Here is a 15,443-nt window from a genome sequence, read left to right on the forward strand (position 1 = left end):
TTGATAGCGCTTAGGTTTGTTTGCCACACCTGTAGTTTTTGTATTGGAGCACGGGAGCGACCCAAGTTTCTTTTTAAAGGGGCCTCCTTTTAAAGATGAGGGCTGTTCTTTTTCCTGTAAGTGGCATCTAGGGCAGAGAGAGTCCCCATATTTTTCCCAAGGTGAAGGAGACAAAGTAAGGGGAATCCACCTCACTGGGGAAAGCAGCATTGTTTTTGTTTTGAGGTGTTGTTGTTTGTGTTTTTTTTTTTTTTTTGCTGTGATATAACTGACATACAACAACGTTGTATTAGTTTCAGCTGTACAACATACTATGTATTAATATATATTGCGAAATGATTACAGTAAGTCTAAGAAACTGGCATTCTTTAGGCAGGGAGAATTAATCTTGGACTGGTGTTAAAGGAACTTAAGGAATTAGTGTTACTTTCATAAGGTCTGTTGGTAGTATTTGGATTATGTTTTTTTAAGTCCTTATCTGTTAGAGATGTAGATTGAAGGATTTATGGGTAAGGTGATATGATATCTCCAGGAAACAACCAAAACATCCATCAACAGAGGGATGGATAAACGCAATGTGGTCACTCCATCCATACAATGGAATATTACTCAGCCATGAAAAATGAAGCACTGACACATGCTACAACATGGATGAACCTTGAAAATTTATGCTGAGTGAAAGAAGTCAGACACAAAAGGCCACATGTTGTATGATTCCATTGATATGAAATATCCAAAATGGGCAAATCCATAAACAGAAAGCAGACTCGTGGTTGCCAGGGCCTCGGGGAGGAGGAGTGGGGAGCGACTGCTAACGGGGACGGGGACAGGGTCTCCTTTTGGGGTGATGAAAATGTTCTGGAACTAGATAGAGGTGGTGGTCACACAACATTGTGAATGTACTGAAAAAAATTGTTAATTTTATGTGATGTGAATTTCACGCCAATTTTAAAAAAATGCAAACAAAAAAGGGAGGGAAAGATAAATGTAATGAGCAGAATGTTGCTAATTGAGGAAGCTGGAGGATAGAGACATTAGGGTCCATTGTTATTTTTCATTGTATTCTTCTCTCTGCTTTGTGTATGCTTGACAGTTTCTTTTTTAAAGAAAGGGGGGTGAGTAGAATAGGAAGAATGCAGAGGTGGAAGGGTCTTCTCTCTGTGGTGAGTGCACCCCCGGTTCAGTGGCTAGATGATCCCCTGGCCTGTGCAGTGAAACAAAGTGAAGGAACCGAGCCTTGGGAGAGCAAACTGACCCCTCTTGTGGGGATTTTGTGAGAATCAAGAGATCGTGTTGAAAAGGGAAAGAAAGAACATTGGTTTCTATGTGTATTAAAACCATCTCTGGAAAGATGCATGAGAACTAATCACAGGGGCTCTCTGCCTGAGGGGGCAAGGATGGAGGGGGCTTTCCCTGCTTACCTTTTTACATTTAAGAGCTTTCGAACCATGTGAGTATACTACAGATTAAAAGATTACACTGAAAACTGAGACGATGTATGTCAAGAAATAGCACACTTTTTGTGTAAAGGGCCAAACAATAAATCTCTTAGGCCTTTCAAATCAGACATTCTCAGTGACATCCATTCAATTCTGCCCATCAAAGCCCCACAGACAACGTGTCAGGAGTGGGCTTTGCTGTTTGTCAATAAAACTTTATAAAAACTGGTTACTGGCTGAATTTGGCCCTTGGGCTATAGTTTGCTGACTGGTGTTGTATGTAAGTTTCTCAGCATCTACTACATATCAAATGCGTTTCTTCATTCCAGGCTCTGCTATTGGCAAGCTGTGACCTTGGTCAATTCACTTAAGCCTCCATCGCCTCCAGTGCAAAGCTAGGAGGATTGTTTTGAGTATAAAACGAGGCATATGATATTAAAGTGGACTGTGCACTCTAAAATGCTATGCAATGTAAGATGTTATTGTCATTGTGCCGGAAGCCATAGAATTTTCCTGTTTTTTAAATCACATGACTTATATGAGTCATGATGAACATAAATAGCTATCCTGGTTTCCTTAAAAGTCCTTTGAAAATGTCCAAAAGTTCTGATTTTTCCCTTAGGCAAATGAGACCATCCTGAGTCAACCACCTTTTAAACGCTTGTGTTTTTTGCAAGAGTGGGTGGCCAAGAATAGATTGAACAACTGGCCCCAATTATCCACTTCTCCCTATTTGCCTACCTTTGCCACGTTCTCCAAACACAGACTTGAATACCCATTCTGCCTCGTGACAATGTGCAGGCTATTTCAGCTCTCTGACTCTCAGTGCCCTCCATTATAAATTGCAGATAACAAGAGCACTGCCAGTGAAAGTTATGGTAAAGATTAAGTCAAGAGTATAGAGCCAGATGGGCGCTGGACTTATCAAGGTGCTTATTTCATAGACTGTGTAGATGCCTGACCAATGCGTTATACAACCGAAGCTGAAGAAGAATAATATTGTATGCCAACTATAATTTAAAATATATACATATTCACAGGAGGTGGAGTATAGGATAAGGAAGATAGTTGTGGGGACAGAGCCCCAGAAAGTAGTTTACAGGCTCTCGGCCTCACGTGGAAGGGTGCTGGCTCGGGTGGTGAATGGCCGTCGGCTGTGGCTGATTGGCCATCGGCTGTGGCTGGTTAGCCAACTGGCCACTGGTATAACTGCTGCGGCTACGGAGGATTGCTGAGGAGCCGAGCAGAGCCGAAGAGAGCGGAAGAGGAGCGCTGGGAGAGAGGAAGAGAGGAGACAGTGGAGGAGAGTCGGTCGGTCGGTTGGCGGAAAAGCGGACAGCAGGTCGGCGTCCGGTGGGCCCAGCCTCCAGTGAGACTGTGGTGGTATGACTCCCCTACCTATGGCTCCGTGGGTGTTCCTTTTCGGCCTCACCATATCCTACGTTCTTGTGTGGGGAGCGGGAGCAGAGACCCCGCAGGCCGCCCCGCCTGAAAGATGGCACAGCGAGAAGGCCTCCGCGCACGACAAATGGCGCAGCGAGCAGGGTCTCCCGCATGACAATAGTCAATGGTATTGTAAGAGTTATATAAGATACCAGAGGGGTAGTAGCGTGGGGGAGGGGATTTTCACTTTGAGAGGGGCGTAAATGTCTAACCATCATGTACACCTGAAACTAATTAAAAGAAAAAAAGAGTACAGACGGAGAACTTAACATGGGACCATGACGAAGCAAGCACGCTATGTTAGCTTCTGCTGTCATCGCCATCATCATCATCATCACTTCTTGGAAAAATCTAAAGCAATTGTGAATGACTAAGGCCCTGTTGCCAGATGGCCTGTGTCATGCAGGGAGGCCTGCGGGGTGCCAGGCGGTGTCTCTGCTCCCGCTCCCCATACAAGAACGCAGGATATGGTGAGGCCAAAAAGGAACACCCACGGAGCCATAGGTAGGGGAGTCATACCACTATATTCTCGCTGGCGGCACTATACTCTCACTGGAGGCTGGATCCACACTGTCCGCAAACCGCCATCCTAACTGCAATCCGCGCTTGCCAGCCCAGCCACCATCTTCTTGCTAGCCCCCATTCTTTCTCCCTTTTTCCTCTCCTTCTGCTAGTGTAGCCACAGCAGTCATATTAGTGGCCAATGGCTCACTGGTTACAGCTGACAGCCAACTAGCCACAGCTGATGGCCATGCAATCACAGTTGATGGCCATTTACTACCTGAGCCAGCACCTGTCTATGTGAGGCCGAGAGCCTGGAAACTACTTTCTGGGGCTCTGCCCCCACAGCCTGCACTGGAATTCTTGGTCTACTACTTACTAGCTCTGTGACTTTGAGGAAGTCGCTTAACCTCTCTGTATCTCAACTTTCTCATCTGCAGGATGGGGATAATAATGATAATATTTTCATTACAGAGTTTTTGAAAAGTTAACACTTACAAAGCACTTAGAGCAGTGCCTGACACATAGTACATGCTACATGAGTATAACTATTAGTTATGATTACTATTAATAATATCCATCGGGGTCCATTCAGAAAACAGAGGGCATGCTCAAACTGGGCAATTTGAAAAGCATTTAATAAAATATACTTACTGCAAGAGCAGGGTAAGTGGGATAATGAAGCATTCCCAAGCTAGCAGCAGCAGGGAGCTATTCCCACCCAGGCCCAAAGGGGCAAAAACGGGGGAGCAATTTCTAGACCCTGCAGACAGAGAGAGAGCCATGCAGAGGGCAGCTTGAAGGAACTATAGCCTTCAGTAGACAGATGCACACAATCCATGGCAACCTGGAGTAGAGGAAGCCAAAAAATAAATTTCCTAACCTCACTCTCCTTTCGTCTTTCATCTGTGAGTGCCTCCCGTTGGGCTGAATCAACTGGAAACCAGGTGTGATGGTTAATTTTATATGTCAACTTGACTGGCTCACATGTGGTGCCCAGATACTTGGTTACATGTTATTCTGAGTGTGTCTGTGAGAGTGTTTTCAGATAGGATTAACGTTTAAATCAGTGGGCTTTGAATAAACAGATTGTCCTTGGTAACGTGGTGGGCCTTGTCCAATCAGTTGATGACGGGACGAGAACAAAAAATTGACCTCCCGGAGCCAAAGAGATTTTCTCCAGTAGAGGCCTTTGGGCTTAAACTGGAGCATTGGTTTTCCCTACCTTCAGACTCAGACTGAAACATTGGCTCCTCCAGGATCTCTCAAGTCTGCCTGCAGATTGGAACTATTCCATCCATACTCTTAGATCTCTAGTTTCCCGGCCCATCTTGGAAATTCTGGACTTGTGGTCCTCCATAATCGCATGAGCTCATTCCTTATAATAAATATCTTCCTATATACACACATCCTATTGGTTCTGCTTCTCTGGAGAACCCTGACTAATACACCGGAAGACAGCCCAATGATGTCACCCTTAGAGGTCAGTCCCCCAGGGCACAGACAGGATGAAGAATGGGGGAGGCTGGGGCCGCATGGCCAATGTACTTTACCTGTTTTTCTTTAACCAGTTCTCAGCTGCCAGTGCATCATCAGTTACTGTCTGAATCCCTGAGACCCGGATCGTTTTTCGCAGCAGTCTACTTGACCTGATTTTTCTTCTCTAGCTCCCAAAAGAAACAGATACAAAAGGAAAAATAAATTCTCCCAGAAATCCCCAGAAAATCTTAAGGACTGTCCCACCTACACATTTACATCCCTAGAGACATCCGTTTTTTGAGCCATCTCACCCAACACAGGAGGGCCATTATTACACTATTTACATTCTCCCAATCATATTTCTCTTGCCTAAAAGAGCAGACAGCTGGCCGAACTCATACTGCCCTCCAGGGTGGTAGAAGTCTCTCTCTGAGCCCAACAGCTGTTGCTGCACACACAGCGCTGCTGGTAAATGTGACACTGTCCACCATGGGCACAAATGAATGCCTTTGCCCTCTGCCCAGGCGAGAGAATTACTGCTTCTAGATCCTGGGCAAAGTCCAACTACATGGCAACAGCGATGAATGGGCAATCAGGACAGAGGAAAGCAAGAGACACAAATGTAAGACAGAATGTCCTCATTCCTGGCCTGTGTGAGCCAATCATTTAAACCAAGAAAGGACACGGTGGACGTATTCAAGCTCTGCTGTCCAATCTGCCTGTACTCAGACCTCAGCTTTCCCCTTCCTGCTGCTACGATTTCTAAGGTATTGTTTTAGAGTGTTAGAGAAGCTAGAACGAAGTACTGCAAACTGGGTGTGTTTACCCATAGGGCTGGGGACTAGAAATCCAAAATCAAGGTGTCAGCAGGGCTGATTCCTTCCGAGGCTGTGAGGGAAGGATCTGCTCCTGCCTCTCTCCTTGGCTGCAGCTGGCTGTTGTCACGGTCATGGGGTAGCCTCCCTGTTTGTGTGACTGTGTCCAGATTTCTCCTTTTTTATAAGGACACTCTTCATATTGGGTGAGAGCCCACCTTAACGGCCTCATTTGAACTACAGCTGACCTTTAAACAACGCAGGTTTGGATTGTGTGGGCCCCCTTACACATTAAAAGTGGGCCCACACAGTTCAAACTTGCGTTGTCCGAGGATCAACTGTATGTTTGATCTGAGACTGGGAATCTGCGTACGCAGAGGGCTGATTTAAGATTTTTGACTTCTCAGGTGGTTGGTTCCCCTACCCTTCCCACCCCACATTGTTCAAGGGTGAACTGTAATTATATCTGCAATGACCCTATTTCCAAACAGGTCACATTCTGAGATACTGGGAGTTAGGACTTCAACATAAGTCCTATACGTGAGGGTGTTATAGACTAAATGTCTGTATATCCCAAAAAGTCATATGAAATCCTAATCTCCAATGTGATGGCATTGGGAGGTGATTAGGTCATGAGGGTAGAGGCCCCATGAATGGGATTATAGTGTCCTTATAAAAGAGACCCTAGAGAGCTCCCCTGTCCTTTCTGCCATGAGGACAGATCCTGAGGACACAGTAAGAAGACATCATCTATGAACAAACAAGTGAGTCCTCACTGGATACTGAATCTACCTCACCTTGATCTTGGACTTGCAGCCTCTGGGACTGTGAGATATAAATGTTTGTTGTCTATAAGCCATGCTGTCTATGGCATTCTGTTATAGCAGCCCCAACAGACTAAGACGGGGGAGACACAATTCAACCCAAAGCAATGACTTCATCTGAATCTCAGTTTCTTCCCTGTAAACTAGGTTAAGGATTTTGAATGGATTAATCATCTTGATGAAATGATTATGAAATCAGTCAGCACTTCCAATAGTGTCCAGCACAGGTGGGTCCTCAAAAAATTAGGCTAGCAAAAGACCTTCTGAAGACTCCCAGATGGAATCTGATGGTGGGACAGGACATGAAGAAAAGCCTGCCTCTAGATCAAGTGGCAATGTGAGGTAACACATGACACATTGCAATCAACTTTACTGAGGTATATGTTACCTACAGTACAATGCCCCCATCTTAAGTGTACAGTGTGACAAGTTTTGACTAATGTATACACCATGTAACCACCACCACCATCAAGATTCAGAATATTTCCATCACCCCAAAAGTTCCCTCATGCCCCTTTCAGTTAACACACCCATCTCTGTCCCCAGGCAAACACTGATCTGTTTTCTGTCACCATAGATTAAATTCACCTGTTCTATAAATTTATAGAAATGAACTCAACACTATGCCCTCTTTTGTGTCTGGTTCCTTTCACTCAACATAATGCTTTTGAGACTCGTCTATGTTGGTCTGTTTACCAGTTTCTGTTCCTTTTTATTATATCCCATTGTATGGATGGATCACAGTTTGTCCCCTCACCTGTTGATAGACATTTGGTTTGTTGCCAGTGTTTGGCAATTATGAATAAAGTGGCTGAATATTCACATACAAGCCTTTGTGTGGACATGTGTTTTCATTTATCCTGGGTAAATACGCAGGAGTGGAATCGCCAGGTCTTTGGGTGAGCATATGTTGAACTCTGTCAGAAGCTGCCAGATTGCTTTCCACCAGCAGTGGGCATGTCACTCCCCAGCCTCACCAGCACTTGGTATTGCCTGTCTTTTTGATGACGGCCATTCCGGTGGGTGTGCAGTCAAATCTCATTGGGGTTTTCATTTGCATTCCCTGATGGTTAATGATGTTGTACACATATACATGCATTCATGAGCTCTAAAGAAGCAAAGGGGAGCACAGGAATCAGAGACGAGAGAGCTGACAGTCAGGAGGTAGGCATGCAAGATGGCATGACAAACGATCATAGAGCATAAGGGGAGGGGGGTATTGGGAGGTTTTACTGACCACACAGGGTCTGAGAGATGAGGCCTCATATCCTTGGTTAATAGACGGTGCACTGGAATTGACATTCCCTTCATAGCGCTGGGACTCTGGTAGGACCACACGGAAGGGAACGGCTACCATGAAAACTTTGTCCACCAGTCCAGGGAGAACACAGTAAGCTGGTCTCTTCCCTGTACATTAAAAAAAACATGATGATATCCAGTGCGGGCTAGGATGTGGAAAAACGGGCATTAATTTATGCTGTGGTAGGCATAAACATTGTTATAAACTTTTGGGAGGGTGAAGTATGTTAACCTTATTAATATTTATATTATGTGAAATCTAAACGTGATGTTTATATTTATTTGGAATTTTTTGGCAGTATCTAGCAGAAACTCACTAAAGGGAGTCTAAGCAAAATGGTGATGATGATGATGATGATACGATGATGAAAGGGAAAGGATGTGCCATACCTCAGATGATGCAAGATCAAGCATCAAATGGGCCTCTCACAGGAGCTAGGACCAGTCATCAAAAAGTCATCAGAACCTGCTAGCTTCTCAGTGTCTGCTCATTAGCTTCAATCTTTTTTCTCTGCATCCATCCACATATTCATGCTTAAATATTCATTGAGCACCTACCACAGGATAGCAGAATATATAGCACTGCAGTCAGCTATGTGAGAGGCAGACTTACCTGTTACTTTCTGTGTGCTCTTGGGCAAGGCCTTTAATCTCTCTGATCTCAGTTTTCTTATCTGTAAAATGGGAATAATCATGGGACTTAAATTATAGGGCTGATGTGAGAAAATGAGATAATAAATGCATAGTGCCTGGGACACAATAAGCTCTCAATACACATAGTTATTATTTTCTTGCACTCAGTATGTTGGGAATAAAATAAGAATGACCTCCCCCCGCCCCCGCCTTCCATGGTGCTTTCAATCAAAAGACCAATCTAGGTTAAACCAAAGAAACTTTTAGTTCCAATTCCAAGGGAGAGTAAATAAAGGCTCTGAAGTAGCCAGTTGGGGTGAGACGCCTTTTTCCATCCAATTAACTGTGGCTGGGGGAGGAGCAATCACGTTGAACCAACATGGCACTGTGGCCCATTCCTTTGGATGGGGGAAGGATTCCCAAAGAGAAGAATAAAGAGAGGTCATTGCATTGTAGACAGGTAGATCCCCCAAGAGGTGTCCACTACAATAACAATTATCTCAACACTTCATTTCCTAACCTAATGCTCAGAACAGCCTTGTATCCATTAGTTATTGCCATGATAATGCTGCATAAAAAATAACCACAAAAATGTCAGTGGCACACAACAATAAGTTTGTTGCTCATATATCTGGGGTCAGTTGAGAATCAGATAGTTTTATTGACCTTAGCCAGACTTGCTTGCAAATCTGGTGGTTGGCTGGCTGACCTTGGGGTGACGAGGGGAACTTGACTACACACCATAGTCTCTCATCCTCCAGCAGGCTAACCCAGGCACATTCTCATGGCGATGGCCAGGGTGCAAGAGCAAGTAAGCCCAGTTGCGTAGGTATCTTTCAAGCACCTTTACCAACATTCCATTGACCCAAAGCAAGTCACATGGCCAAGGCCATAGTCAAAATGGTAGCGTGCTACAAAGGTAATGGCAAAAGGTATGGATACAGGGAGGGGTGAAGTATTGGTATCATTTGGGCAATCTACCACAAGCATCTTTCGTAAGAGCAAAAAAATTATGAAGTAACCTAAATGCCCATCAACAGAAAATAAGTTAAATAAATTATGCCACAACATGGAATGGCATCTGTGTTAGTTTCCTATTGCTGCTCTAACAAATTACCACAAATTCAGTGGCTTAAAACAACACAAAGGTATCATCTGAAATGGGTCCCACTAATCTGAAACCAAGGTATAGGCAGAGCTGTGCTTCTTTCTGAATGCTCTGAAAGAGAATTTTCTTACCTTTTCCAGATTCTAGAAATGCATTCCGTGCATTTCTTGGCTCACAGCCTCTTCCTCCACTTTCAAATCTCCCTCTGCTCCTCTGCTTCCATCATCACATTTGCTTTCTGTTTCTGATCTCCTACCTCCTTCTTCTAAAGACCAGTGTGATTGAATCCACCTGCATAATCCAAGCTAATCTTCCCACCTCAAGAGCCTTAACCTAATCACACCTGCAAAGTCCCTTTTATCATATAAGCTAAAATTCACAGGTTTCAGGAATTCAGACAAGTTACCACAGCATCCTCTTCAGTTGTAAAATTAATGTATTAAAATCACAGGATATCCAATAAATCTTATCAAGTAAATAAAGTAGACAGGATAGTATGTACAATATGTTCCAACTTTCAAAATTAACTATGGCACATTTTTATAGCTAAGGATTTAAAAGGATTCATTACAAATCACTAATATTGGTGAGCTCTTGGTGAGAGATTAGTGGAGACCTTCACTTTCTATTCTTTGCATTTTGGAAGTGCATTTATTCATTTCAATGTGTATAACTTCTACAGTTATTAAAAATGCAAAGGAAGATGAAATAACGCTATTTTAATTGGCTTTATTCAGTGTCATCTTTAGCCATTGGAGGTCAAGATCCTGAGCCTTCGCTATTATCAAAAAGGCAAGAAGAGATAACAAGTGTTGGTAAGGATATAGAGAAAAGGGAACAGTTGTACACTGTTGGTTGGAATGTAAATTGGTGCAATCACTATGGAAAACAGTATTGAGATTCCTCAAATAATTAAAAATAGAACTACCATATGATCCAGCAATCCCACTTCTGGGTATACATCCAAAGGAAAGAAAATCTGGATCTTGAAGAGATATCTGTACTCCCATTTTCATTGCAGCATTATTCACAACAGCCACCATATGGAAACAATCTAAGTGTCCATCAACAGATGAATGGATAAACAAGACGTGAAGGTAAGTAAGCGGCCTGGAACCTAATGACGGTGACACTGAGCTACAGTTTTGTTTTGGAAACTTTAGAAAAAGCTTCCCTGATTTAATGTCATTTTTGGAGGCTGCAAAATCAACTGATGAGTATTACACTGGAAATCCGGGGAAGTAGGAAGTAAGTGGACAAGACATAAAACAGATTGGGAAGTCCTGAGTATATAAGTGACGGTGCAAAAAGGCTGGCGGAGCTCCCCTAGGAGTGTAGGGGGAAATACGAGCAGAGGAAAAGGCAGACAGATGGGGAGGGATGGGATAAAGAAGCAAAAAGGCGGAGGGAACAGATCGGCATCACCAAAGCCATGGGCTGGAGGAGTGTCCAAGGCGGGAGCACCTACAATGCCAAGTGGTAAAGATGCTCAAGGAAGTTAGGGCTGAAAATTAGCACAGGCTTGAGCAAATATGAGGTCACTAGTGACTTTGGCAAGAATAATTGAGAGGAATGGTGGGTTGGAAGGCAAGCAGCAGTTGGCTGAAAAAAATGAATAATCATACCTGATTGCTACAGGTTGTTACGGCAACCAGCTAAGACAATGATGGTGAACGCTCCTTTTTTAAAGGACTGTTTTTAATTGAGGTATAATTTATCTACAGTCAGATTCACCCTTTATTAATGTTCAGCTCTGTAAGGTTTGAAAAATGCACACAGTCATGGAACCATCACCAAAATCAAGATATAGAACAGTTTCATGACCCCCATCAATGTACCCCTTCTCGCACCTTCAGCCCATAGCCATCATTGATCTACTTCTGTCCCTATAGTTTTTGCCTTCCCCGGCAGGTCATATACATGGAAGTATCCAGTACATAATATACTTTGAGTCTGGTTTACTTCACTCAGCAAAAATGGAGTTGAGATTCAGCCATGTTGCTGAGTCTATCTGTATTTCATTCTTTTTCTATTGCTGAATACTACCCCATTGTATGTGAAGGCACATTGAAAAATGTGAAGCGCTAGAGAAAATCATAAGGGCTTATTATTCTTGACAAAATATATGCATGCAGGACGGGGACCATGTCTTAGTCTGGGCTCCCTCAGAGGCAGACTCCTAAGACACTATGCAAGTGAAAGTAATTTATTTTAGAGGTGGTTCCAAGAGATCCAGGAGGGGGATGGAAAGTGAGAAAGGGAAGGAAGGCAAACGGTACAGAATGTGTTAAGCAACTGGAACTCAGTCCCACTGGAGACCTCTGGGAAGCAGCACAGAATACAGACCTCAATACTGTCCAGCTGAGGAATGAGGGGAGCTGGAATATTTGTCCACCACCTCCTACCACTCACTGGTTGATGGACGTTCATGAGGGCAATTTTTTCCAGGTATTTCTGGTCTGACTGCATAGATCAAAATAGGTGCCCCAAAGGCCACAGAAAGTTCTCAGGCAAATGAATGCAGGTGCTGACCATTGAAAGTTGGGCGAGGGTGTGATGACTAAGAATGAGAAGAAAGGGTGGGACATTGATAGAACCTTCTGCAGAGTGTATACACAGATTATGAACTATCTCCTCTTAATTTTCATCTCATTCTTGAGCTGAAACATCAAATAGTTTTACAGCTGTTTACAGCTGAAACATCAAACAGTTTTACAGCTATTCAAGATGCTTTATATGAAGACCTTCTAAATCATCTCTCTGTCATCTAATTGGGCTTGTCACTCACAGCTAATATTGCTGTATTTATAGTTACTCACACCATATCGGGTCTGAAGGTTTATTTTTGGACCTATGAATCAGGCGTGCATACGACACGTATGCATGTTCATGTCGCTATTTATCTGTCTCTTTGGAAAAATAGGGTATGATTTTCCATGTTTTCCCCTGCCTTGCCGTACCGAGTAGCCTTCTTCTTTATATTAATTTTCATAAATATCTTCCATGAACTTCATATGATTCCACATAGTCACAAACACATTATTTTACTTGATTTGCGTGGTAACGCCAGGAGGACGACAGGGACCTCCTGCCTCGTAAGCATTTCACAGATGAGAAAAGTGAGGCTCCGACTTATTAAAAGTCACTTGAGTTTCCACTGCATCATTTAAGCTGCTTCTGGTTGTGAATAAGTAAAACCTCAAACTGAATTGAACATAAAGAACATTGGCTGCTATGGACTAAATCGTGCCTCCCTAATTAATTAGGAGGTAATTAAGGTTAAATGAGGCCATAAGGGCAGGGCTCTAGTTTGATAGGACTGGAGTCCTTACAAGAAGAGGAAGAGAGAGGTCACTCTGTCTCTATGTGCATGAACGATGGAAAAGCCATATGAGGACACAGCAAGAAGGAAGCCATCCGAAAGCCAGGAATAGAGCCCTCACCAGAAACCTAGTCAACTGGAACCTTGATCTTGGACTTCCACCCTCCAGATCTGTAAGAAATAAATTTCCGTTGTTTAAGTCACCCAGTTGATGATATTCTGTTATAGCAGCCCAAGCAGACATAATAAATACAATAAATGAAAAGTAAGATGGGATTTCAAGAGATGCTTGGTGTACTGGTGCTCGGTGTCATCAGCAGTCTCGTTTCTTCCCATCGCTCTGCTTTACCCTCTATGGTGTTGGCTTCACTGATAGTTGGCCATCCCTTTGGTCACAAGAAGGCTGCCAGCTGTTTCCGCGCTTCAAGCTTCCTGTTCACAACCAGAGAAGGATATAGAAAATCTCTGTCTTTTGAGTCACTCTGATTGGCTCAGTCTATATCACATGACCACCTCTGAACCAATGACTGCAGGCAGGTAGATGGGGCCCACTGATTGGCCTAAACTTGGCTACATGTTCTACACAGGAGCTGAGAGGGAAGTCAGCTTTCCCCAGAAATAAGTGGAATCCCAAGCAGGAAGCAGTGAGAAAGGGAAAATAGTGGAAGGGGTGTGTGGAAGGCATGTGTACTAGTCTGCATAGGCTACCATAGCAACATACTGCAGACGGGGTGGCTTAAATAACAGAAATTTATTTTGTCACATTTTTGGAGTCTGAAAGGTGTGGCAGGTTTGCTTTCTTCTGAGGCCTCTCTCCTCAGCTTGCAAATGGCTGTCTTCTCTCTGTGTCCTCACATGGTCGTTCCTCTGTGCATGCGCACTCTGGTGTCTCTTCCTCTTCTTATAGGGACACAAGTCCTATAGGATTAGGGTTCCATCCTTATGACCTCGTTTAACCTTAATGACTTCTTTAAAGACTCCATCTCCAAATACAGTTACATGGAAGTTTAAGGCTTCAACGTATGAATTTGTGGGGAGAGCACACAATTCAGTTCACAATGGTGTGCTAATTAGGAATACTGTCATCTGTAGGTTACCAGTACCTTCAGTAAGTAGGACTTTAATCTTCTCACATAACAGGAAGTGTGGAGATAGATCAAGCTTCTAGTCTGCCCCAAAAGATAACCAGCCACATCCACCACTTCTACCAGTAGCGTGAGAGCCAGGACCAGGGCGAAGTCCTCTACTCCCAACCCAGTGCCCTTGCCAAGCTGCTTTCAGTCTTGACAGTTTTCAGAACACAACCAATCAGGATTAAATGTTAAGAAAAATTGTTTAAAATATGTGATTTTCCTCATATCTTCCTAAACTAAGACCCTCAGACGTGTTTTCTTCAACTATCTCTAAATCAACCATTCCCCAAGTGTGCTCTGTGGACCCCCGAGAGTCCCTGAGACCCTGTCAGTGGTCCATGCATCAGTGATGTGCTGGAACCAGTTCATATCAGCTAGAAGAAGCCAATTGTTAAAATTTTCAGGAATTGTTCCAAGCCACTTAAGTAGCTTGAAATTGGCCATGCAAGAAGTATTTACACTATGGAAATTGACACACAAGCTTTCTTCCTTCCTTCTGTTCTTTTTATTTTCTTCCTTTCTTTCTATTTTCTTCCTTTCTTTCTTTCTGGAGAGACTGTTGTTAAACATTTACCAGCAAACCACCGTTGGTAATAATATTAATATTAAGATGTTATTTTCCTCTTTCTCTGTGTTGTCATTTGCACTGTTGCTACAAAAGCAACAGTGGGAAAACTGCTGGAATCAAGGTGGTGTCAACCAAACTGCACAAATAGTCATTCCTCATCTTCACTGACTCACGGGGAGGGGAGGGGAGGGGAGGGGAGGGGAGGGGAGGGGAGGGGAGGGGAGGGGAGGGGAGGGGAGGGGAGGGGAGGGGAGGGGAGGGGAGGCAGAATGGAAGTTCCTCGAAGAATTAAAAATAGAACTACCCTATGACCCAGCAAGTCCACTTCTGGGTATATACCCAAAAGAATTGAAAACAAGACTTTGAAGGGATATTGCACACTTGTTTTCACAGCAGCATTATTCACTATAGCCAAGAGGTAGAAGCAACATAAATATCCATTAACCAATGAATGGGTAAATAAAATGTATTATGTACAGAGGGCGCCACAAAAATGTACACACATTTTAAGAAAGGAAAAGACTGTATTAAAATTGTAATACTCAATATATACGGATAACAAAAGATGACTACAAGTCACGTTTGACTTCTGCAATTACAAGAGGTACTCAAAGTGGTTACCATCAGCGTAATTTTAATACAGTTTTTTTTCTTTCTTAAAATATGTAAACATTTGTTGGCACTGTTTGTATATACTGTAAAACATTATTCAGCCTTTTGAAAAGAAGGAAATTCTGGCACATGCTGCAGCATGAATGAAACTTGCGGACTTTATACTAAGTGAAATAAACCAGTCACAAAAAGTATTGGTAATATTCTACATCCTACCTCACATAAGTTGCTACTTATGTAAAAACTCATCGAGCTGTCCGCTTAAGA

This window comes from Rhinolophus sinicus, chromosome 15 (genome assembly GCF_057876585.1).
Source record: "Rhinolophus sinicus isolate RSI-liver-muscle chromosome 15, RSI-T2T, whole genome shotgun sequence".
Classification (NCBI taxonomy): Eukaryota; Metazoa; Chordata; class Mammalia; order Chiroptera; family Rhinolophidae; genus Rhinolophus; species Rhinolophus sinicus.